The sequence below is a fragment of the Hyperolius riggenbachi genome, chromosome 2 (genome assembly GCF_040937935.1).
Source record: "Hyperolius riggenbachi isolate aHypRig1 chromosome 2, aHypRig1.pri, whole genome shotgun sequence".
Lineage (NCBI taxonomy): Eukaryota > Metazoa > Chordata > Amphibia > Anura > Hyperoliidae > Hyperolius > Hyperolius riggenbachi.
In genome coordinates, this window is record NC_090647.1 from 503,208,760 (window position 1) to 503,232,342 (window position 23,583).

General features: G+C 41.8%; 1 protein-coding gene across 3 annotated transcripts in view; it reads right to left on the reverse strand.

Moving 5' to 3' along the window:
• Positions 1-23,583, reverse strand: part of HTR1F (5-hydroxytryptamine receptor 1F) — a 354,262-nt gene that overhangs the window by 164,513 nt on the left and 166,166 nt on the right. Inside the window, exon 1 of one of the 3 annotated variants that reach the window (XM_068266104.1) lies at positions 61-156. The exons of the other annotated variants lie outside the window; for them this stretch is intronic. The gene's annotated coding sequence lies outside the window, so the exon portion shown is untranslated. Of the gene's footprint in view, positions 1-60; positions 157-23,583 lie in introns of those variants that run through there. 3 annotated transcript variants of the gene reach the window in all.

The following is a 23,583-nucleotide window of genomic DNA, read 5'->3' on the forward strand; positions in this document are numbered from 1 at the left end:
AACAGACAGACACAAGTGCTAATGCAATATACATCAATTCCAATTAACGAAAACATTTACCTATGTAAGTCAAAAGGGTAAACATTTGCTGCCAGTCAATAGCTTTGAGCAGCTATTGAAAATAAGTAACTATGGCTTCTGCTCTGTTCAGCTGTTTACACACATCGAGTTGGAGCTTTATTAGAGAGCTGGACAAGATTACTGTTGCCATGGTTTCAAAGAAGCACAATCTGAGCTTCCTGTCAGTTTGGGAAATTGTTAAATGGCAGCAAAATGAAATGGAAAGATCATTTTTTAATAATATTGCAGCACGGACCTATGTGGATGGCTATCTTATTCCAAAAATAGAATATGCCTTTAAGGCATACATATACTCATCTATGTAATGGCATGTCATGGGAGTTGAATTAATAGTAAATAATGCATAAGGCTGTAAAGACATCTAATTTGCTTACATTAAACCATAAGCCCTTGATATTTTATTGCTGGGTGTATGAGAAATTTCTATTGTATTGGCACAGGAAGTTAAAGAGGAACTTCAGCATAAACAAACATACTGTCATTAAGTTACATTAGTTATGTTAATTAAAATAGATAGGTAATATAATCTCTTACCCACCCTGTTTTAAAAGAACAGGCAAATGTTTGTGATTTCATGGGGGGCAGCCATCTTGTTGGTTGAAAGGCGGAGACAGGGAGCATGAGATACTTCCAACTCTCCTGTGTCCTGATCACCCCTCCCAGTTGCTAGGCAATGGGAACAACATCATCAGAAATCCCATCATGCTTTGCACTGCATCAGAGGGAAAATGCCCAGGCAGTTTTCTTTGATGGGGCGGAGCTTAGCTTTTGTGCAACCAAAAATGAGACTTGGATAAGGAAAACAAAGTTCTGATGCTGTGAAACTGTTAAAAAAACGCCAAGCCTTTTCAGTGCTGCTGAGTTGATTTTTAGTCTGGAGGTTCACTTTAAAGTGAACCTGAACAAAAGGTTAGATACTTAAGTCTGGAGGCTTCCAATGTCCCCCCTGACCCAACCGCTGCCGTACTTGGACCCTCTGAACATATATGACAAGACATATTGTTGGATATGTTCTAGTAGCCGCACTCTCAAACATGTACAAGAATGGCCTTACTGTGCCTGCATGAGTACAACCATGTCTGTGCAGTAAACCAAAGTCCCTTGTGTTTGTTTAAAATTAAATAAATATGTCAGCCTCCATATCCTTCCCACTTTAAGTTCCCTTTAAGGAAATCTTTTGGAAATCAATTTAATATCTGAATGTAGTAGGAAACACAGTAGGAAGTGGTTTGCATCATCCCTTCTTCCCTTTGCGATTTTAAAAAGAAAAAACAAATCTCGGGTTGCTGATTGTAACATTTCCAAAGAGGGAAGCTCGAAGATCTCTAAAGTTAGCAAAGTACATCATGCCCGAAATGCTGATTATGTGGCACACCAACCACAAGGAGTTTCATGACGGCACTGCAGCGCAGATTCATCAAAAGCAGTGCATGGTAATTTAAGTAAAACTGGTGCAGAATTGTAGCCGATCCTCAGAGTGACCAATGAGAACTCTAGATCTCTCTATCTGCTCCACTTTTGCTCCTATCTTCTTTCAATTTTCCCCTTGCACTGATAAATAGGCCCATCTGTTGTACTGTACTTTACTGTACTGCCCTGCATGCTAGAGCCACCCTGCTCAGGCACTGAGGAGGACCCTTAAGGCTTCTTGGTGCACGCCACGTGCCGCGTAGTGCCTGAGTTTGGCACGGCTATACCAGTAATACTACAGTCCGTGGCCCGCACACGGGTAATTCGGGGATCCGCCAATTGCCGGACACCAAATTACTTCTCCCTCCGAGTTGCTATTACCCGGAGGGGGAACAGTTATTAACGCCACCCGGAATTTCACCGATGGCAGCTGTCATTCGGCTGGCCCTGCGCCAAAGAGACCGGGCGGTAAAGTGCCAAGTACGCACCCTATGCCAGGAGATAATGAGCTCATCGCAATACAGATATCCCAATGCTGCAATCCAATCTTTAACAACACCAGGGTGTCAACCAGCAAAGCCCCTCATTCACCATAGGGTTACTTCCACACATAGAACAAAGATGCTGGGTCTCTACCTGGATTTAAGGCCGGCTGGCCAATTTTATTGCAAGTGCCACAGTGCAGAGCACAACGTTTCGACCGCAGAGGTCTTTCTCAAGTGCTTGAGAAAGACCTCTGCGGTCAAAACGCAAGTGCTTGAGAAAGACCTCTGCGGTCGAAACGTTGAATCCAGGTAGAGACCCAGCATCTTTGTTCTATGTGTGATAATGAGCTCATCACCAGTATGAGCTGAAAAGGGCTAATGGGGTCATAATAATTTTGACTTAAATGCAAATAATATGCAAATTGTGTGCAGCTGAGAACTGGGCCAATCAAAATTGACAGATAGCTTCCATTTCAAACTGCACACAATCTGCATTAAATTTGCACGCAAGCAAACAGGATTACCATCTCATTGACCATCTGTAATTCTAATCCAGCAGACTTCTTAAAGAGAGTCTGAAGCGAGAATAAATCTTGCTTCAGACCTCAGAGTTAGCAGGGGCATGTGTGCCCCTGCTAAACCGCCGCTATCCCGCGGCTTAACGGGGGTCCCTGATCCCCCAAATGCCCTCTGTAATGCGGGGGAGCGCTTCCTGGTTAGGGCAGGACTAACCGCCACAGCCCTGCCCCACGCGCGTCTGTCAGCGCGTATCTCCGCCTCTCCCCCGCCCCTCTCAGTCTTCCTTCACTGAGAGGGGCGGGGGAGAGGCGGCGATGCGCCGCTGATAGACGCGACTGGAGGCAGGGCTGCAGCCGTTAGCCCTGCCTCCAGGAGAGACCAAGTGTCGCAGTGGGGGGTTTGGGGGTCAATGGACCCCCGTTTAGCGGCGCTATTGCGGCGGTTTAGCAGGGGGCACACGTGCCCCTGCTAACTATGAGCTCTGAAGCGAGATTTATTCTCGCTTCAGAGTCTCTTTAAGGACCACATTGCTGTTGCTAGGAACAACATAAAGCCTTGAAGACACGTTGGATAAAAGTCAGTTGAAACATCCAATCCATATTGATATTAGATGATAGTATTAGATGATAATCAGTATATAAAAATATATAATGAATCCAACTCGCAGATCAATTCAGATGGCTATTGGGCAGATATTGGGCACGGTTTAAGCACTTAAGCCTAACTGGATGAATATGTTTGTCCAGTGTAGTTGTGGAGACTGCACCACAAGTTTGTTACTAAATGCGGCATATGTGGTATCATTTTAACCGTGAAGAGTTCTAGAATACAGTTTGGTGTGTCTTAAAGCTTGGGAACACGTCACATAAAAAATGGGTAGGGACAAACTCAATCCAACATAAAAAAAGTAATTTAATCAAAGTTGGTAAAGTTTTAGCAAAACAAAAAGAGACATAAGTGGTGGTAACATTTTAACCCTAATAAGTTGTAGAATGGAGTTTGAAGAGTTTTAGGGTTGAGGCTCATGTCTCGTGTATTCTTTTTAGTCACAAACTGAATCAAAATAAATTACATTTTCGCATATTCTGTGCCAAAATAAAAGACTTGTAAAATGAAAACAAAGTGACAAAATATAAAAGAAACAACATGTATTGTTACCTTAGGAACTTGGCTTTTTAAATATGCATGCCATGAGGGTATATTACTATTAATTTTGCAAATAAGGTCTCATAATCATCAATAGTGTACAATGAGAAAGCATTATTATGTGCTAGGAACATAATCTAAATGTTGTAATAACCAGGATGGATAAGCAAATAAAATCCGTGGGTTTAACTTATACTTAGCGCTGTTCATTGTAAAGCTATATTGGATGTAAAAGGAGAAATAGTGTGTTTTTTGTCTATTTTTTACCTTAATTTCCCAGTAAAATGCATAGAAAAAAGGTAATTACTAAACAAAATTTTCACACACTAAAAACCTAATTTGTCCTTAAAAAAAACGATATATACTGTAGATAATGTAGATGTGATTAGTAGTAATAAAGTTATTGGCCAATGAATGGGAACAGTGCTGATATGTGAAAATTGCTCTCGTCCTGAAGTGGTTAAGGTGGCCATACACTTATTGACTTGGCAGCCGATATTGGGACCCCCAGTGATGTGCCCTCCTCCCCCTGGTGCCCGGTGCGCTATATTTTGCCTGTACGTGTCTGGCGCCTGCTCTGGGCTCCATCCTCCATCCATACAAGTGCCCTACACAGTTGATGGTGTACAAGTGAAGGTGTGTGACGTCACACGCGTCCGTGTTACCTGGGCCAGTGAGGCAGCAGATGCAGCATCCCAAGGCCGATTCCTGATTGATTTTACAATGAAATTGATTGGGAATTGGCCTGCGATATATGGGCAGAAGATCACTCTCTAATCAAGTTAGATTAGAGAGAGCTTTATCTCTTGTCTCATAGCTAGATGCATGGCTACCTTTGGTGAATCCACCCTTATGTGTCTTAACTCATGACTTGTCTTTCCTTATCTGTTTTATGGTTTACATAGTTTATCTCCCATTAATTATATCCAGTCTCCAGCGTCACGCACTGTTCAAAGCTGCTTTTATTATTGTTATTGTCCTTATAGAGTCTCCTCCATTCTGGATCACTATTTATGGCTATTTTATGGCAGTCTTAATGTCTAATGTCTACCTATTTGAGTTGTCTTTTGGTGCCAAACCCAATTCCAGGCATGACCCAGTGGCGAGTAAACGTTTATGATTCTGATTATGTATATCACGCATTATTTCTCCTCATAGGCCTCAATTCACGGAGCATTATCAAACGTTTATCAAACACTTTATCAAACGTTTGATAATTTACCTCATGGGTAAAATCTCATTTTAAATTCACTAAGGTGTTATATATTTATCAAATGTTTTACCGATAAAACGTTCAACAAATATATAACACCTTAAAGAATTCAAAATGAGATTTTACCCATGAGGTAAATTATCAAACGTTTGATAAAGTGTTTGATAAACGTTTGATAATGCTCCGTGAATTGAGGCCTATAGTTGAGGTAAAAAATATGTTTAGTGAGAATCATGTGATTCATTTTGTGAATCAACCCAATGTTTGTTATTATCCACAGTAACCTGGAGAGAATTGTTTATTTTTTTCCTCATCAGCAGATTCATTTTACTTAGTTCTACAATTATATTCTCTTTCTGTAGTTGTTTTTGCTCCTGACCTTTCTTTTTGTTTTGGAACCCAAGTTAACCACAGCTGTAAGGCTGGAAGCACACATAGCATAGCGTGCAAGGCTTTGTTTTATGTTAATGTTTTGTGCATTTTTTGTGCATTTTTACTGCGTTGTTGGTGCGTTTCCGATGCATTTTTCAAGCGTTTTGCATGCGTTTTAATGAGTTTGTGGTTCCCATGTACAAAACGCATATGCGTTTTGTATGCGTTTTCCAATTTCCATTTATGCAAATCACTCGGGAAGACAACAGGAAGCGGAAGTACAGCAAAAAAATATTTTGGGAAAAAACGCATATAAAAACGCACGTAAAACGCATAAAAATGCATTCCATTGTGTTCCCATTGACTTTCATTAGGTGCGTTTTTGCTTCGTCTATGAACATTATGTAACAAAACCAGTGTTTTTAAAAACACACATTTGAAAATGCATATAAAACGCATGTGTTTTTTATATGTGTTTTTTCCTGCGGCCTACAGACTTCCATCAAAAATGCAGCATTTTACGCAACGCTAGGGTTTCTGCAATGTGTGCACCCAGCCTCAAGGTCTGCCTATCTCCATCACTCTTTCACAATCAATCAACACCTTCATCCTGAGGTAAAAAGGGCACCGTGCGGCCAAGGACATTTTGGTGCTGCCATAGGCCATAATGTGAGTTACGGCTATAGTGGTGCACAGTCAGGAATTTGGGCGCCGGCAAAAGACAGAGCTCAAATTACAATAAAAACAGCACAATTCAGCCACCAGCAATAGCTGGAAGACGAATTGCATCATACTCCCACTGTACAGCGCTCTGAGGGGGAATAGTAATTAGGGCCACCAGGAAAGTTGCCGCAGCCGGGTAAACCGATTTTTGGCATCATCCTGCGCCCACATTTCCTGACACCCTTTTTACATGTGTGCCCTTCATCCACCACAAACAGTTTATGCATGTGTCGTTAGTACATGTTCATTCTGTTGTGTACTATCTCCTTGTCTGGGACAAGTCAAGCAGTTCAAAATAATGGTGTTTGATGCATTTTGGGTAAGAAAAAAACCTATTACAGTTCTGAATCACTGGCTTTTGCCTTTTAGAAAATATAATAAATACTTCAGTCTACAAGAGAAGCAATTTTCATTTTACTACTTCAAGTGCCATTTCCATCCTGAAAAGAACATAAAACATTTTTGCACAACAAATCAACAAAGTCGGGGGAACAAAAAGGCTTCAAATAATTAGAGACAATTTAAATAGCACAGCATTTGTGGATGCCTAACAGTGTTTACAAAAATAATGCCTTGTTTAACTTATTGCTCTATGCCAAAAATTATGCATTACTTGGTTTTCTGTCTCTTTCCGGGAGCATAATAGATTTGTAGAAATCATTAGGAGTTCATAGAATTTTTTATCCCCCCAATAATCCGAAAATGAGTACTTATTAAGGGTAAACACAGCCAAGCTGGGAGAGGTTTGGCATGCAGCGGGCTGACTGCTACACAGCACTTACTTCATTTGCTAATGGAGTATAACCATTTTATGACACACAAGAATCAAATGTTAGATTTAATTTGAATCTCTTAATGAGGCAAAATATCAAACAGAGTATGACTCACAAGCCCAGAGGCAGCATCTAGCAGTTCTTTATATTTGCGTATGGAAGTGCTGGGATATTTAGATCTGCAATACATTGGTACATTTACGATAATGCAATAATTACTGTGTTAAGGTATTGGGGTGTTGCATGCTAACGTGAAGAAATGCCTACCTAGTCTTCCCTGGTAAAATTCTTAAAGTAAATGCGAAATGACATAAAACCCACAAAACTGGAAATGCCTACATCCACAGCATATTTGCCGGCTTTCTGAGATAAGAATGAGGAACAACTTTAAGACACGCCCCTGTCACACCCTTAAAGGGACTCCGAGCAGTGCAAAAACTATGGAAAGATGCATATCATTTTAAAGCTCTCTTTCTCCTCTTTCCAATGATATAGAAACCGACACCCTACACCTGTTAGTTTTCGCTATTTTCGCGATTGAAATTGCCGCGGCCATGATTGGCGTAGGGCGACGATTTAGGGGTCGTCAGGAAGAGGAGAAAGAGAGCTTTAAAATGATATCCATCTTTCCATAGTTACATTGTATTACACAGGCCGACTTTTTCTCAAATTCAGCAGCTCCATTCAGCAGAATGGAGCTGCTGACTTTAGGAAAAAGTCGCCTTGTGTAATACAATGTAACTATGGAAAGATGGATATCATTTTAAAGCTAGCTTTCTCTTCTTTCTGACGACCCCTAAATCGTCGCCCGACGCCTCTTAGTTTTCTCTATTTTCGCGATCGAAATCGCAGCCGCGGCAATTTCAATCGTGAAAATAAAGAAAACTAAAAGGCGTAGGGTGGCGATTTATATATCATTGGAAAGAGGAGGAAGAGAGCTTTAAAATGATATGCATCTTTCCATAGTTTCTGCACTGCTCGGAGTCCCTTTAAGGTGCGTACACACGTCTGATTTTATGATAAATTGTCATTTAAACAGGTTGTTTTAATGACTCGTCATTCAAACAAAAGTTAGCCAGACTCCTTGTACACACAGACGACAAAACATTTGAAATGCTAATTGTAGCTCATTTACATTTCGTTTGAATGGTCAATGGACTGGATAGAACAATGGACCAGAAAAAATGACTGATCAAATGACTTGTTGTTTGAATGTCTTTTAGTGTCCAACTAATAGACTTTCAAACAACAAGTCGTTTCTACACATGTACGGACCTAACTGTCGGTTAAACGACAGTTAGTCCACGGATCTGCCAAGTGGATCAGTCAAAACTGCTGCTATCAGTCTAACGATCGTTCGTACACACGCCAAACTGTCGTTCAAGTGACCGGTTTGAATGACAAGTCGTTCAGAAATATCAGACATGTGTACGTACCTTTACTCACTCATGCCACAAAACAATTCAGAAGCAAAAGACTTAGTTTTATAATTCAAACCACTTTGGTCCTTTCTTCCATTGTTAGTTTTTCTTCATACTAACATTTAAAAAATATACTGTATCAATCCAAAGGATGGAAACACATTATAGAGCTAATTAAACAAATTTTAAAGTAGAAAATACACGTATTTACATAGGTCTGTACCAAGTAACTACAAATCATGCCCCCTCCCTCCGCGCAAAACTTTGCTGAGGCCCTCAATGCTCACACCACTTCCCCTTATGTTCTAGGAGAAAAGTAAGAAGAAAAAGTTAATTGCATATGGGTCAAATTATTTTCAGTATTTTCTTGCTTGCTGGCATTTTATTGATAAGGTGTAATATAATGTAGAAAAAAACGTAGACAACCCTTCTACCTTAGCCTTGCCTTATCACATATCAAAGGACAGGAGGGAGAGTTGTTTGATGTATTAAATTGGAAAGAGTCAATAATAAATGTCCTACAACTTCTCCCAGGAATCATTGCAGGAAGATGTTTTGCAGTGGCAAAGTAAAGGCCTAATTTCAGAAGATCCTGGGAGTCGATAGACTTCTGGAATGAATCTCTACAAAGTCATAAGAACCATTCTTATTCCATGGTTCTTGCTGTCTGCAAGGACTGATTATATTATGATATTGAATCCAAGTACGACTATCTATATATGAAAGCCTCAAAGAACAAAATGAATGTTTGGATGTTCATGTTGGGTTTATTAATCATTCTTTTCAATCTTCTACTTCTCAGTATATCACTCAATAAAAAGAAACAGACCAAGGTGGGTTTAAATGAGAAACCTCTAACCACAGTCAGATAGAGATGTTAAGTCACAGTGTGAAGGCCCCCTGCTCAGCCAATAATCAACATGTCTTTGATATTTCAGTCGGTTCTCTTTCCAGACGTACCACCCTACAAGATCTGAACCCTTCAGATGTGGTAATTGAAACATACAACTTCGTGTGACACAATAATATCATACAAGATGGGGGGAATGTACCTACAGCAGTACGACTGCAGTATCTCAGACGTGATTAAAATTCTCTCGGTATGAAATCTACAGTATTGAATCACACTCGTTTTACTGTATTAAATAGAAATATTAGAACATGGCCTTAAATTATAGTTGAACCTAGGCTTTAAAGATGACCTGATATTTCTGTACCTTATAATCAAAATACTGTTAAAGTGAACCCGAGGTGAAAATAAACTGATGAGATAAAAATTATATTTATCTTCCTACTCCTAAAAATCACTTTTTTAAAGTATCCCAATGTATAATGTTAAATTTTTACAAGGTAGGTTGAATGTTTTACTGTCTCCAATCAGTAGCAGCCTATTAAAGAGACTCTGTAACAAAAAAAAAGTTCCCCTGGGGGTACTCACCTCGGAAGAGGGAAGCCTCAAGGCCCCCATGAGGCTTTCCCCTCCCCCGTAGCTGCAGGCAGTCCCGCGCTAGATCCCCCGAAGTGTCCCGGAATCCTCCCTCGACAAACCTGACAAGCGCTGATAAGCACTGATTTATTTACCTTTCCTGGCTCCAGCGGGGGCGCTGTTGTTGCTCTCCGCACGGAGATAGGCGAAAATAGCCGATCTCCGTCGGATCTGCTCTACTGCACAGATGCAGGAGACTTACGCCTGCGCAGTAGAGCGGCCTGACAAAGATCGGCTATTATCACCTATCTCAGTGCGGAGAGCCGATACTGCGCCTGCGCTGGAGCCGGGGAGGTAAATATTTACATCGCCGCCATTCCGGGAGGATTTTTGCCGCCGCCGTGGGACCGAGGAGGACGGGGAAGACTCAATAGGATCCGGAGGCTTCCCCCACCCGAGGTCAGTACCCCCCAGGAGAAGTTTTCTTTGTTAGAGGTTTTCTTTAAGTGTCCCAGAGTTAAGGGGCCCATACACTGCTCGATTTCAGCCATTGAGTGATCGATCGAAAGACCTAAGGAATCGATTCTATCAAATCTATCAATCGATCTTTTTGCGGCCGATTACGATTGATTTGATCTATCTGACAGGATGGAAAATCTAGGTCGATCTGCTGCTGGTGATGGCCCATAGAGTTGCATTGGATCTAATGGTCCAATAATGCATTTAGATCAATTTTACAATAGATTTCCAATAGATTTAATTCTATAATCTATTTCATTTTGAAATCTATTGGAAATCTGTTCCTAGTGTGTGGCACACATCAGATAGATTCCTGTCAGATTCAACTTGACAGGTATCTGATAGAAATCTATCTGATGGTCGAATCTGCTGCAAATCTGTAAGTGTATGGCCACCTGTAGGTCAATAGTTCATGTATTTTATCTTTCCCTGCCCTCAGAAGTTGTATTCTGCCAGGAAATCTTTTATGGTACTGACAAGACAAAAGCTGTCACTTCCATTCCTAGAAATTAACTATTTCAGGCTGCAAAATAAATCAAGTAAAATAGCATAGTTAGTAAAATGTTTTGTACGGTACATACATGTTTATCTTATCATGTCACATATTGCCTCGGGTACACATTAAACTTACGAGGGAGGCTCTGATATTACAGTAAAATGATCCACAATCACAACTTACCGTTCCAGCCACTTCGTTTCATAGCCCCTGAGGAAACTGTAACAGTGAAACCGGTCGGGTGAGGCGGACGTGTGGCTGGACCGCGTCCTGTGTTATTTATATGCTGATTTCTGCTGTGAGTCCCTGTAATAAGGACCCAGATGTAAGTGACTGTTGATCATTTTACTGTTTGTTTTTAAACAACCTTTTATTAAACTGAAGATAGATACGCTTAGATGAGTTTATCATTATTATCTTTCATGCAATCTTTGATGTACACCGCATTGAGAGTCTGAAATATTGCTGAAGCTTGTGTGTGGAGAGGAGGCCAGCAGGGAAGATACCGGCCGCTGACCTTATTATGCTTTGTTACAGACCCTGTAATTAAGGTCTGTCACCATCTGGTAAGCGCACCCATTTTCTATGGTGTTCGTGGTGATGGATGTATATGACTAGCGCTGAAGGATATATATGCATTTGGGCTATTACTTAGGTTCCCACAATATTGACACACCTCCACTAATATCATCGGAAGGAACCACACAGAGCTAGTCAGACTTTGGTTACAGTAGTTGAGCAGCGCATTTGGGCAATTACTTAGGTTCCCCACAACTCTCTGAGCTTCATTTGAATCAATTGGACCTTTACACCGTATCCTGACTTTCAGGGGTTATTAATATACCAGGTCCCAACATTAAAGCTTTCACAGCAATCCAGCAATCTTCAGCTTATCACCTCAATGATATACTGGCTCCCGGGCTCCGGTGGATAGACAACATAGTAGCGGGTTGAGAATATTTGGTAGCTGGCCTGCCACTTAGGGGAGGGGCTAATGTATTTAATGTTCTAAATATGCTGCTTGACTGCTGTAATCATAGTCTGGCCAACTCGGTGAGTGTTGTTACTGGTGGAGGTGTGCCAATATAGGATGAGGGCTTGCTGCCATCAGACTGCATAGAAAAGTAGAAACTCAGCCCTTTAGCAGAGGCGCAACCTAATGCCTAATGTTTTCTGGCAATTTATATGCGCCATGTGATTGTATCAATCAGATCTACTGGTGTGAATAAAGTTGCCACTGTGGGGCAGAGCTGTTCCTATGGAAGTGGTACTACATTCACTGTATTCTGAGTGGTCTGACTACTACTTCACTCACTTTGATAAAGGGGTCCAGCTTTCAGATCAGGTGTTTTTGTGGCTATACTTGTTATAAGTGTGAAGATTAGGATGTCCACACTTGTTGAATACCCTTGCAAGATGGACCCCCAGACTGTGAGGGTCACTAGGGGTAGGCAAGGGAAAGGGTGTGAACCTTGGTGGGCCCCATCGAAGTTTTGCTGGGGGGGGGGGCGACCCACAATGTAAATGTCTGTTTTTTATTTGCGCAGTTGTTTGATTATATAGATGTTGTTTTGTATCTCTGGACACTGATCAGTGCTTTTATTCATATTTGGTGCCAGTCACCTTGTCCACTGCAGCAAGCCTGCCTATTCCTGCCTAAAAATGTGACTTTAGCCAAAAGTCAAATTTTTTAAGGAGTGATTACTGGGTGTCGAAGGGAATGAGGAGAGGAACAGACAATGCACAGAGGTATGTGGATGCAGCACAAATACAGTATACCTCTGTGCTTACTTTGGGTAGCTTTTGCATTGTGGCAGGTATCCTATAAATACTAAACGATCGCTCAACGCCAATTGGCGTGAGGTACTGGGGCGGGGTTTTGCAGGAGATCGCGCGCATCTCCGCTTGCAAGACGGAGCTCCACTCCACCATCAGTCTCCCAGTGGCGATCGCCGATGGGAGAATGTTAGACGCCGAAACCGTCGTCTATTTACACTGTACAGCGCGGTGATCTACGGCAGCCCCCAGGGAGGTACAGAGAGCGATCTGTTGGTGTGCAGAAAAGGGGGGAGGAATCACTTGTGTGCTGAGGCCCTGCAGCGAAGCCTTAAAGCTGCAGTGGCCTAAATTGTAAAAAATAGCCTGGTCAAGCCTACAGTCCTGATGTGGTTAAGTAATTAACGCAATATATGCAAGAAGTTACCAATTATAACACTTTCTTCCTCTCTTCCCCCTCCAAGTTGAGATTCATGCATTATTTTCTGCTATTGAAATACATTCGACATGTATTCAGGCAAAATTACTATTTACTGACTTACTTAATAGATTGAAAACAGAAGCTTTCAAAACCCGTTGAGTTTCTTGTTCCGTTGTTTCAAAGTTTTTGCTTTAATTGAAGGCTGGCATGGTATAATGCCCTGCTGCATATACTGTATATGTAACATATATGAAATAAAAATAAAGCGCTTAATATGTGTGCCAGTACTAATAGATTTCATGAATCCTGCTGATGTACAGGGGTTGGATAAAATAATGGAAACACCTAACATTTTGGCATCATGATCTTTGAACATGTTTTAACTTAAAGGAGTACTATCGATTGAAACGACTTTTTTTTTTTAATACTGTATATTAGTGTACACATTACCACTAGTGCTAGGGGCACTTTATTTATTCACCCAGGTCTCTCTCTCACTATCCCTGCTTAAAAATTCATTTCTCACACAGCTCATAGTAGTTTGGGTCACTCTGAGCTGCTTGGTTACTCTGCCACACAGCTCACAAATATATTTCACTGTGTCACTCACAGCATGCAGGAGACATGAGGAGAAATAGGCTGATCTGAGGTGGTAACAGGTAACTAAATGAGCTGTAATATTGCTGGAATATAACTAGCTATAAACAATAGTCTGTGTTTACACTCAGTCTGGCTGCTGCTTGAGGTGATTCACTCCAGGCTGCATCCACTTTACAAGCTGCTGAGAGGGGCAGACCACTGTTTACAATTAGCATTATTAGTATCTTTATCAGTCAAGAGAAGCAAAGATAATAAACACACATTGCTAGAATCTTTAACCCCTTACCACCATATCAATAAGATTCTTTCAGCAAGGTGATAATTAAACTAGAAACTGAGGAGTTGATAGCAACTCCCCTGTGCAGACATGGGCTTAGCCCTCTGGGAGCAGTCAGCATATAGATACATTTGTATCAAACACTGACGGCCAAAACTGACGGAGGATTTTACAGCTGAGAGGAACAGCTGTGTGAGGAATCAAATTGCTCCTAGTACTTGTCCTAATGTGTGCTACAACATACAGCATTTAAAAATAAATGCATACATCGATAGTATTCCTTTAAGCAATCAAAACTTGACATATGTTACATTTTTTTGTTTATTATTTTTGTTATTTCATATGTTTAATAAAAATAATTGTTTATTACAGATATTTAAACCAAAGTTGGTTATAATTTATAAAAATGGCAGATCTCTCAGACTTTCAAAGAGGCCAAATTGTTGGTACTCGTATGGCAGGCGCTACTGTAACAAAAGCTGCCCGAATGCTTGGCATTTCAAGAGTTACTGTCTCAAAAGTAATAACTGCGAGATAGACCGTCGGACTCTAAATTGAATTTTTAGAAAAGCTTGCAAGACCACGGTTTCTAAAATCACTGCAGATCTGAATGAACACCTACAGAACACAGTTTCCACAAAAACTGTTCGTCGGGAGCTGCACAAATCTGGATTCCACGGAAGAACTACAATTAGAAAACCTCTGCTGTCAAAGACAAATGTTTCAAAGTGTTTAGAGTGGTGTAAAAACCACCAGAATTGGTCCCTCGAGCAGTGGAAAAATGTGATTTTCTCTGACGAATCATCATGTACCTTATTTCCAAACTCCGACCCAGTGTACGTTTGGAGACAGCCGAAAGAAGCATTTCATCCAGACTGCCTTCTCCCAACCGTAAAACATGGCGGGGGTTCTGTGATGATCTGGGGTGCTATTTCTTTTAAATCCGCCGGGCCAATGATTTCCCTTCATGGAAGAATTAACAGCCGAGACTATTTAGGAATTTTGGGCGACCAAGTTCATCCTATGGTTCAAGAACTGTTTCCGGAGGGGAATGCCATCTTTCAGGATGATAATGCCCCAATCCATACAGCTAGAATTGTTAAAGAATGGCACAAGGAACATTCTAATGAAGTTGAGCATCTCATCTGGCCACCACAATCCCCAGACCTCAACATTATTGAGCATTTATGGTCGTTATTAGAGATTCAAGTAAGAAGTCGATTTCCGCCGCCATCATCTCTAAAAGAACTGGAGGGTGTTTTAACTGAAGAATGGGCTAAAATTCCTTTGGAAACAATTCACAATTTATATGAATCAATACCTCAGAGAATTGAGGTTGTAATACCCGCAAAAGGTGGACCTACACCATATTAAAATATATTTTGTTGATTTTCAAGGTGTTTCCATTATTTTGTCCAACCCCTGTACTCAATGGCAGAGAAACAAATGAGCATATTTTACAGTTAGTTTGAGCCATGTAATACAAAAGTTTATCTTCACACTTACACAAATTCCTCGTGTTTAATGAAGCTCAGCTGTCACAGCTAGAGGCGGTTTTGTCCTGAAAAATTCTGGATCACTGAGTCATGCATTTGTCTCATGGACAGTGTTTTCTGCTTCTGTCTGTAGCAAAAGTAATATATGCCTCTGTTGGCACTATTCACACAGCTAGCCAGTAAAAAAACAACATCCATTTGAGTTGCTTGGAGGAATATTATAGGGGCAGTGTGATATTTTTTTCCTATAAGGTCTGGTATTTTGTTTATAGTTATCATCATCCGTCTCTTAGGTATTAGTGCTAAAAAAGACAGAATTCCATTTGTATTTTTTCAAAACATAGCACAGTAAGATTTTTGGGGGATACCGTATTTTGAAACAAAGCTCTTAGAGACAGCAGGATGGCATCTCAATAGGGTGTCCAGTAGATACAACTGTCAACTAGTGATGGTCACAACTACAAGAGGTAAGACAAATAAATAACATTTATATTGTGCTTTTCTCCTGGCGGACTCAAAGCGCTTGAGCTGCAGACACTAGGGCACGCTCAGGAGGCAGTAGCAGTGTTAGGTAGTCTTGCCCAAGGACTCCTCATTGAATAGGTGTTGACTTACTGAACAGGAAGGTCCGGAATTCAAGCCGGTGATTCCATTTCAGGAACAGGCACTTGACTATAGTATAGCCACGCGCCCTGGAAGGGTTAATTTGGGTGCCGGGATTTGGGCTCTGGGGACCAGGGGGTTAGGAAATAACAGTATAGTTTAGCTGAGCCTAAGCGGTTAATGGTTAGTGTTAGGCGTAGGTAGGGGGGGGGGGGTCACGTTAGGCGGGGAGGGTTAATGTGAGGTATGGATTACATTAGGGAAGGCGATAGTAGAATATCTGCAACATTACCTATATTCTACTATTGACAACATCTCACGCCCAAATAAATAGGCGCCTCTATTGAATGTATGACCCTCAGTATTCCCTTTACTTTATGCCTTCTTTAACCACTAGCCAGGTTTGCGGCAGTATATCTATGCCCCGTGGGAAGACTGTTTCGTTCCAGGTTCCACAGTTCCTATTCACCGATCAACGGGCCCGTGATCAATGATCACCAACATCAATAAGGAATAAACTGTGGGGGGGGAGGGGGGGCATATAGTGGCCAAATAGTAAAATTACACCCTACATACATACATTATATTAAATAAAAATACATTAATTCCCCACTAAAATTAACTCCTTATGTCCCCCACTCTCCCATAGTTACAACCCCCCCCCTTTTTTTAGTATGTATGTCATGAAGGTATATTATATTTGCAAATAAGGACTTGTAATTAGTGATGGACGCAAAACTGAAAAAGTAGAATTTTATTAAATAAAATATTGTCACCATACATTGTACTAGGGACAACATAGTTAAACGTTGTAATAACCCGGACAAATGGGAAAATAAAATGTGTGGGTTTTATCCACAGTAGCACTTTTTTTTTAAACTGTAATGGCTGAAAACCGAGCCAATTTTTTAACATTTTTTTCTTATTATTCCCCTTTAAAATGCATTTAGGAAAAAATAATTTACAGCAACATGTACCACCCAAAGAAAGCCAGTGGTGAAAAAACAAGATATAGATCATTTTGTTGTGATAAGTTGTGATAAAGTTATTGGCGAATGACTGGGAGGAGTGCTGAATGGTGAAAATTGCTCTGGTACATAAGGGCAAAAACCCCTCAGTGGTGAAGTGGTTAAGTTCCACTTGTTATCATAAAGGTGTGAAAACTCTAGTCATTATCTCTAAATAATGTAACGGTTTAGAAGGTCACATAAGACTCTGTAATGCCTTCTTCTATGTTAAATACGTAAAATTAGTATGTATTATGACTCCGACCTAATAAAAGTGCCAAGATTATCACATTTAATGTCTCCTTATCCAGGCCTAATCAAGAAAATGTTATAAGCTGGAGATAATAAGGTTAACACACATTTGTTACTTGCGTAGATTCATTTGCGCCCATTACTATTCTGTCTACCAAGGTTCATTATCGTCGATCTGTAATCATATTCGCCACTATATATATATATATATATATATATATATATATGAATAATTCCAACATCTCGTACATATCTCATTAAACATTGGCTATTTATTAAGGCTGGATGCTGAAATATGATGGCAAAGATGGGGACAAGCAAGTTATTTCCGGGAGATTAGCTCCTCGCTAGCTGTGTAATAATACATTATACTTAAAATAAACTTCATGCACTCACAGCTAAGCAGTTAACGTTGAGAGTGCTGCCAACGATGAGAACTAATGACCCCCGTCTGGCACAAGGGATCAGCAGTGCAGAGATGTGATTAAGGCCATACTGGTCAAATGACATAATTTAAAATAACATATAAAAAGTATGACTCACTGATAGTCCTGGTCCCATAAAAATTTGACTTTACATCTAAAGTGACAATGGAAAATTAAACTACACGAATTATGTCACAAGTCACAATGAATAAAGGAGGGCTCTGGGCACATGCTCTATTTAGCATGGCTGGATTTGAGGCAAGGCCACAAAGGCCATGGCCTAGGGCACCAGGAAGCAAGGCGGGAAGTGGGCTGGCACACTCAGGATGTTAAAGTGGATCCGAGATAAACTTTTACTCATTGCATAATTGTGTTCCTTTCATATAGTTTATAGGGTATTCCTCAAGCCCAATACTTTTTTTTTGTTTTAATACTCCAATTCCCTATAAACTAAACAACAAACAACAAACCCCGCCCACAGCTTCTTCAGTGCCTTGGCACTTTGAGACAGATGCAGCAACGTCTTATGGGAGCTCAGTCTGGGCAAGAGGAGGAGTTACTAGCCAGAGATTTCAGAGGCAGAGGGGAGGATGAGAGGGGAGTGAAGTTTTCACAGGCTGAGGGCTGGAGATACACAGCAGCTTGCCTGTGTGTAATGTGACAAACAGAACATGACCGCTTTCATTAGATCACAGAAAGAAATATTTAAAACTGTTGAAGCTGTTTGCAGCTAGATATGCTGTGTAAACTATGTAAACTTTAGATAAGATATATAGACAAGTTACTTTGTCATAGTTAGTTTTTCATCTCGGATCCGCTTTAAATTGCCAAACATGTAAACCGCAGCAGTCACAGACCCAGTCCGTGATTGCCGTCCTTCCACATGGATGAGCAGTGGAGCACAGGATGGAGCACCGGATAGAGGGAGCACAGGATGGGTAGCACAAGCTGGGGGGAGGGAGAGGGGACTGATGACAGTGGGCCTTGGGCAGTAAAATGTACAAATTCGGCCCTGCTGTTTAGGCCATGCTGAAAATTATTACACAGATCAAGGTTTATAATATGTCATAATAGACCCTATAGATAGTAATGCATATGTTTACCAGAGTGTGAAGGGCTCTGAATGTAAGACCTAGTGGATCTACCCCTCTCTTGCAGCCTGTGCTCAACACCACATTCAGCCTCTGCCCCATTAAATACTTCTCTCCTCGTCCATTAATCATGTAAGCCTTTTTTCCCCACAGAAATGCTGATCCTTTGTGTTCTCCAGAAGACTAACTGGCTCTCATTTGCAAGCTCGGAGAGTCATGCTGTCCAAATTTCTACCCCCTGCATACCATGCCAACCAACTCCACTGACCCTATAGTACAGGAGATAAGTGGTGGCTTAGCGCGCATACACACACACACACACACCATCAGTGGTGTAGCTAAGGAGCTGTGGGCCCCGATGCAAGTTTTACATTGGGGCCCCCCAAACACACTATACATAACAATTGATACGGCGCACCAAAATCTGCCAATGGCAACTACAGTCTCAGAGGTGCAAGAAGGGGATGGGGAACAGTTTGTTAATGATTACCACTATTCAAAGTATCTATAGAAGTGATTATGATGAGCACAGGACCAATAGAGAGCTAATACTGTAGTTGAGGGAAGGCCCATCGGGGCCCTTCTGGCCCAATGGCCCCGATGCGGTCACAACCTCTGCAACCACTATTGCTACACCCCTGCACCTCATCATACTCTGAAAGCTATGCTTTGCCATGGTTCACCTACCAGGAAGACAATGTGACCTGGTAAACTCAGGCAGTAGCTCATCAGCGCTGAACATCTGGCCACAGCTGTTTACTTGAAAATAAGGGTAGTTGAAGACTATTCCTTAACAAAAATAAGGTGGCAGGGCTTATTGTCAACTTAATCAATAAGGCTCCATAGAAAGTGAAGGCAACTTTTATGAACTATTTTATCTGCTTTTTTTCAACAGGATTTTTTTTCATTTTAGAAATTTTTACTGCAGTGTCATGGAGGCACCTGCATTTTTTTCTTTTTTAAAGTGAGGCTGTCTTAAAATTATTCACAAACCTCTTAGCAATCCTTACTAAAATCTGATATGACACAGATGGTTGGCAAATCCTAAATACTTAACCACTTCGGGACTGGCCGCCTAACCGGGCATTTTGCGGTGGAGGGGTGTGCGCGCGTTTGGGGGGGGGGGGGTCAGGCGGCCGGACCCTGTCTGTGGCTGGCTGGGCAGTGTCCCCCCCATGGTGGCAAGTGTCCCCCCTTACACCAGCAGCAATCACTCACCTTCCAGGCTCCAGCGATGAGCCGCAGTAGCCCCCTTCTTCTCCAGCCGGCATCTTCGCTCCAAATGACGCTCAGGTCGGGTAGCGACTTAATGACGTCATCAAGCCTGGACCCGGCGCCGACGTCAGACGGAGCGGAGATGCCGGCCAGAGCAGAGGGGGCGCCGATCGTTGCTGGAACAGCAGGGAGGTGAGTGGATCCTCTTCTTTTCCCCCCTGCCGCCGCCGCTGTCAAAGTGATCACTACGATCCAATGGCGATCGTAGTGATCACGTGCTCAGCAGCCATACGCGATGGCTGCTGATCACTGAGGGGAGATGCCAGCTGTCATATGACAGCTTAATCTCCCCTCTCGGGTGCTCACGATCGCGTCGGGCCGGTTCTTTAGCGCGGACGTTGAATCAACGTCCGGTCAGAACTGTACCACCACCTGCTGGACGTTGATTCAACCTACGTCGGTCCCCAAAAGGTTACTAGCACACAACTTTTAAATAGTCCCGCCCAGGCTTGTTGGATCACTTGCAGCACAGGTGTCAAACACAAAGCCCGTGGGCCAAATGCGGCCCTCCTCGCCATTTTATGTGGCCCTCGAAAGCTAATATCTTAAAAAAGTCATTTCTAGGAGAAGGAGGATAGATGGAATTGTGTATCTTATCAGTTTATTTAGACCTCGGTTATCCTTTAATCCCCTTATCCCCATGTAGTGCAGTGAAGCAGTATAATATTTACCTGCTCCAGTGCTGCATCTTGTCTCTTCTGTTGTTCCCGGCAGTTGCACACTCTATATTCCAAGCCTCCAGCTTCTGATCACGTGACATGCATTGAATTTCAGAGCCAAAGGTACGTAGAAAAGAGCACATGTCAGGAAGATTAGAGGAGACCAGAAGCAGCGCTGGAGCAGGTAAATATTAAACTGTTCCACTGTGCTACTCTGCAGAAGGGGGAGGAGCTGGCCCCCATGGTCACTATCGTTACCCCCACTTTATTTGAGACTGTTCAATATATGTTAAATCTTAATAAAAAACTTGGCACCGCAACTTGGATTATGGTTCTAGATTTTGGCCCCTTACGTGACTGAGTTTGACACCCGGGGGTGTTTTTAGGCATAGGCATTACAGGCCACTGCCTGGAGTGCCATTGGTCCTGAGGGGCGCCATGTGATTAATTAAGCCCTGTCCCCTGCAATAAGCCCCACCTCCCAAATGATACCACGCCCCCATGGGTGTTTGTACCTCCTTCTGTCTCCTTGTGCCTCCTTCTGTCGCTTTGTGCCACCTTCAGTCCCCCTGTGTCTCTTTCTGTCTCCCCTCGTGCCTCCCACTGTCTTACTTTATGCCTCCTTCTGTCTTCTTTTGTGCCTCTGTCTCCTTCCCTGTATTATGCATTCACCCTATACAGCACTTGATTTATATTCTCTAGTGTGTAGTGCTTTACTTTGGGGGGAGGGGGGCAAGATGACTCAGGATTTCTTGCATGCAGTGACAAAAAGGCTATAAATGCCCCTGTTGACACCCCTGACATAGGCCCAGTGCACACCAAAACTGCTAGCAGATCCTCAAAACGCTAGAGGTTTTTGGAGCAGATTTCAGAGCAATTCTAGGCATGTCTAGCGTTTTTGGGAGTGTTTTTGTGTAGCAGATTACATACGTTGTTACAGTAAATCTGTTACTGAACAGCTTCTGTAACAAAAACGCCTGGAAAACCGCTCTGATCTATCGTTTTCCAGAGCGGTTTGAGCTTTTCCTATACTTTACATTGAGGCAGAAACGCTTCTGCAAACCACAAAAATGCTGCAGGAGCCACGTTTGTGGTTTGCTAAAAACCTCAAACCTCTGGTGTGCACCATCCCATTGAAATACATTAGCCAAGTGTTTTCACAGGCGGAAGCGGTTTTGAAAACGCTACAAAAACCGCTCGGTGAGCACCAGGCCTTACAGTCTACCATCTGAGGGTGCTTGGAGATGTCTAGAGATGTAAAACAGGCCCACAGAATTCTTGCTGAACACAATGGCGTCAATTCACCAGAGGTTACCAACCTATTTATCTCTTGGGAGGTAATTTACCTCCTGTGATATCTCCAAATAGCAATTCTCCAGAAGTATAGGGGAAAATATCGACAGAGAGAAATGCAAGAGATAAATGTGAGATAAGTATGAGATAAATAAGTGATAGTTAGTAGTTAGTTTTTCTCCAAATCACAATTCACCAGGGAAGAAAGGGGGTGTGGCCATTTGTTATTTTTTCATCTCTTTATCCCCTGAATGAACCTGGAGATATCGTGGTTTTCACACACAGCAGCTGCTGCTGTGGAAGATGGAGCCTTTTGAGCTTACTCTGTTAGGCCTGGTGCACACCAAAAACCACTAGCAGATCCGCAAAATGCTAGCAGATTTTGAAACGCTTTTTCTTATTTTTCTGTAGCGTTTCAGCTAGCATTTTGCGGTTTTGTGAAGTGTTTTTGGTGTTGTAGATTTCATGTATTGTTACAGTAAAGCTGTTACTGAACAGCTAACTGTAACAAAAACCGCCTGGCAAACCGCTCTGAAGTGCCGTTTTTCAGAGCGGTTTGCGATTTTTCTATACTTAACATTGAGGCAGAAACGCCTCCGCAATCCAAAATCTGCAGCAGCCCGGGAGTATGCGTTTCTGCAAAACGCCTCCCGCTCTGGTGTGCGCCAGCCCATTTAAATACATTACCTAAGCGTATCCGCAGCCGCAAGCGGATGGCAAAACGCAGCCGAACTGCTCTGGTGTGCACTAGGCCTTAGAGTTTGCTTCTATTATGAGGAGACGAAGGCGCAGGAGGAGGGTCTGTTTAATCGCCCCTCGTATTTTTCGTGAGAGAACAGTTCTTGATAATTTTACTGAGACAGAGGTGGTGAAGAAGTTCAGACTCACTTGTGATATGATTTATGATATGATCCGGCAGTAAAAGGCGGGAATACTCTGGTCAGGTAGTGGTAAAACTCCGCCTCCTACCCACAATGCTTCACTTTCAAGCTTACAGAGAGGAAAAGTATCTCATGTAAATCATTAATACTGATTACCTAACTCTCTGCTTTCTCACACTTTCCTCATGCGTATCTCTCCATTATCCCCTGCTATCGAACACTTTTCTCTCCGTCCTCTCACACTGGTGAATTGACTCCAGAGTGTTAAAATACCTCATGAGATAAACTACCTACCTTTTTTCTCTTAGTAAATCCTCTCTGGTGAATTGACACCAATGTGTAGTATAACAACCTTTTTTTTTTATACTGCCAAACACAGAATCATATAGTACTTTGTTCCGAGCAGTTATATTTTCCGAATTGCAATAAGTGGAGTATTATGACACATTTACATGTTTGCGGGGGAAGAGGGTAAACTCCATAGAAGAATAATAGCCGGTTTAAAAAAGAGAAATGTTTTCTCATTGTTGAAACAGCTCTAGAACATAAAATATATTAACAATAAAGGCTGACAAATTAAAATACCAGGCAGGCTAATTACAGCATTTGTAATGAAGATTTTACACTTTTTAATTCGTGCTTACTTATAATCATTGTTATTATATTATTGCTGTTGTTGCTGTGTCATGACTACTGCTCTGATAATATCAATCCAACAGAACATATCAGTACTTAAAGCGAATCTGAAGATAAAACGTATGAGATAAGCTACGATAGCTAAGAAATAGAGCATTAGTAGCACAGATATGAGTCTCATATTGTTTCCAGTACAAGAAGAGTTAAGAAACTTCAGGTGTTATCTATGCAAAAAAGCTTCTCTGGGCTCTTTGACCCAACTTGGGTCGGCTACCGTGCTTTTTTTCTGAAGCGCTTATTCATCAAA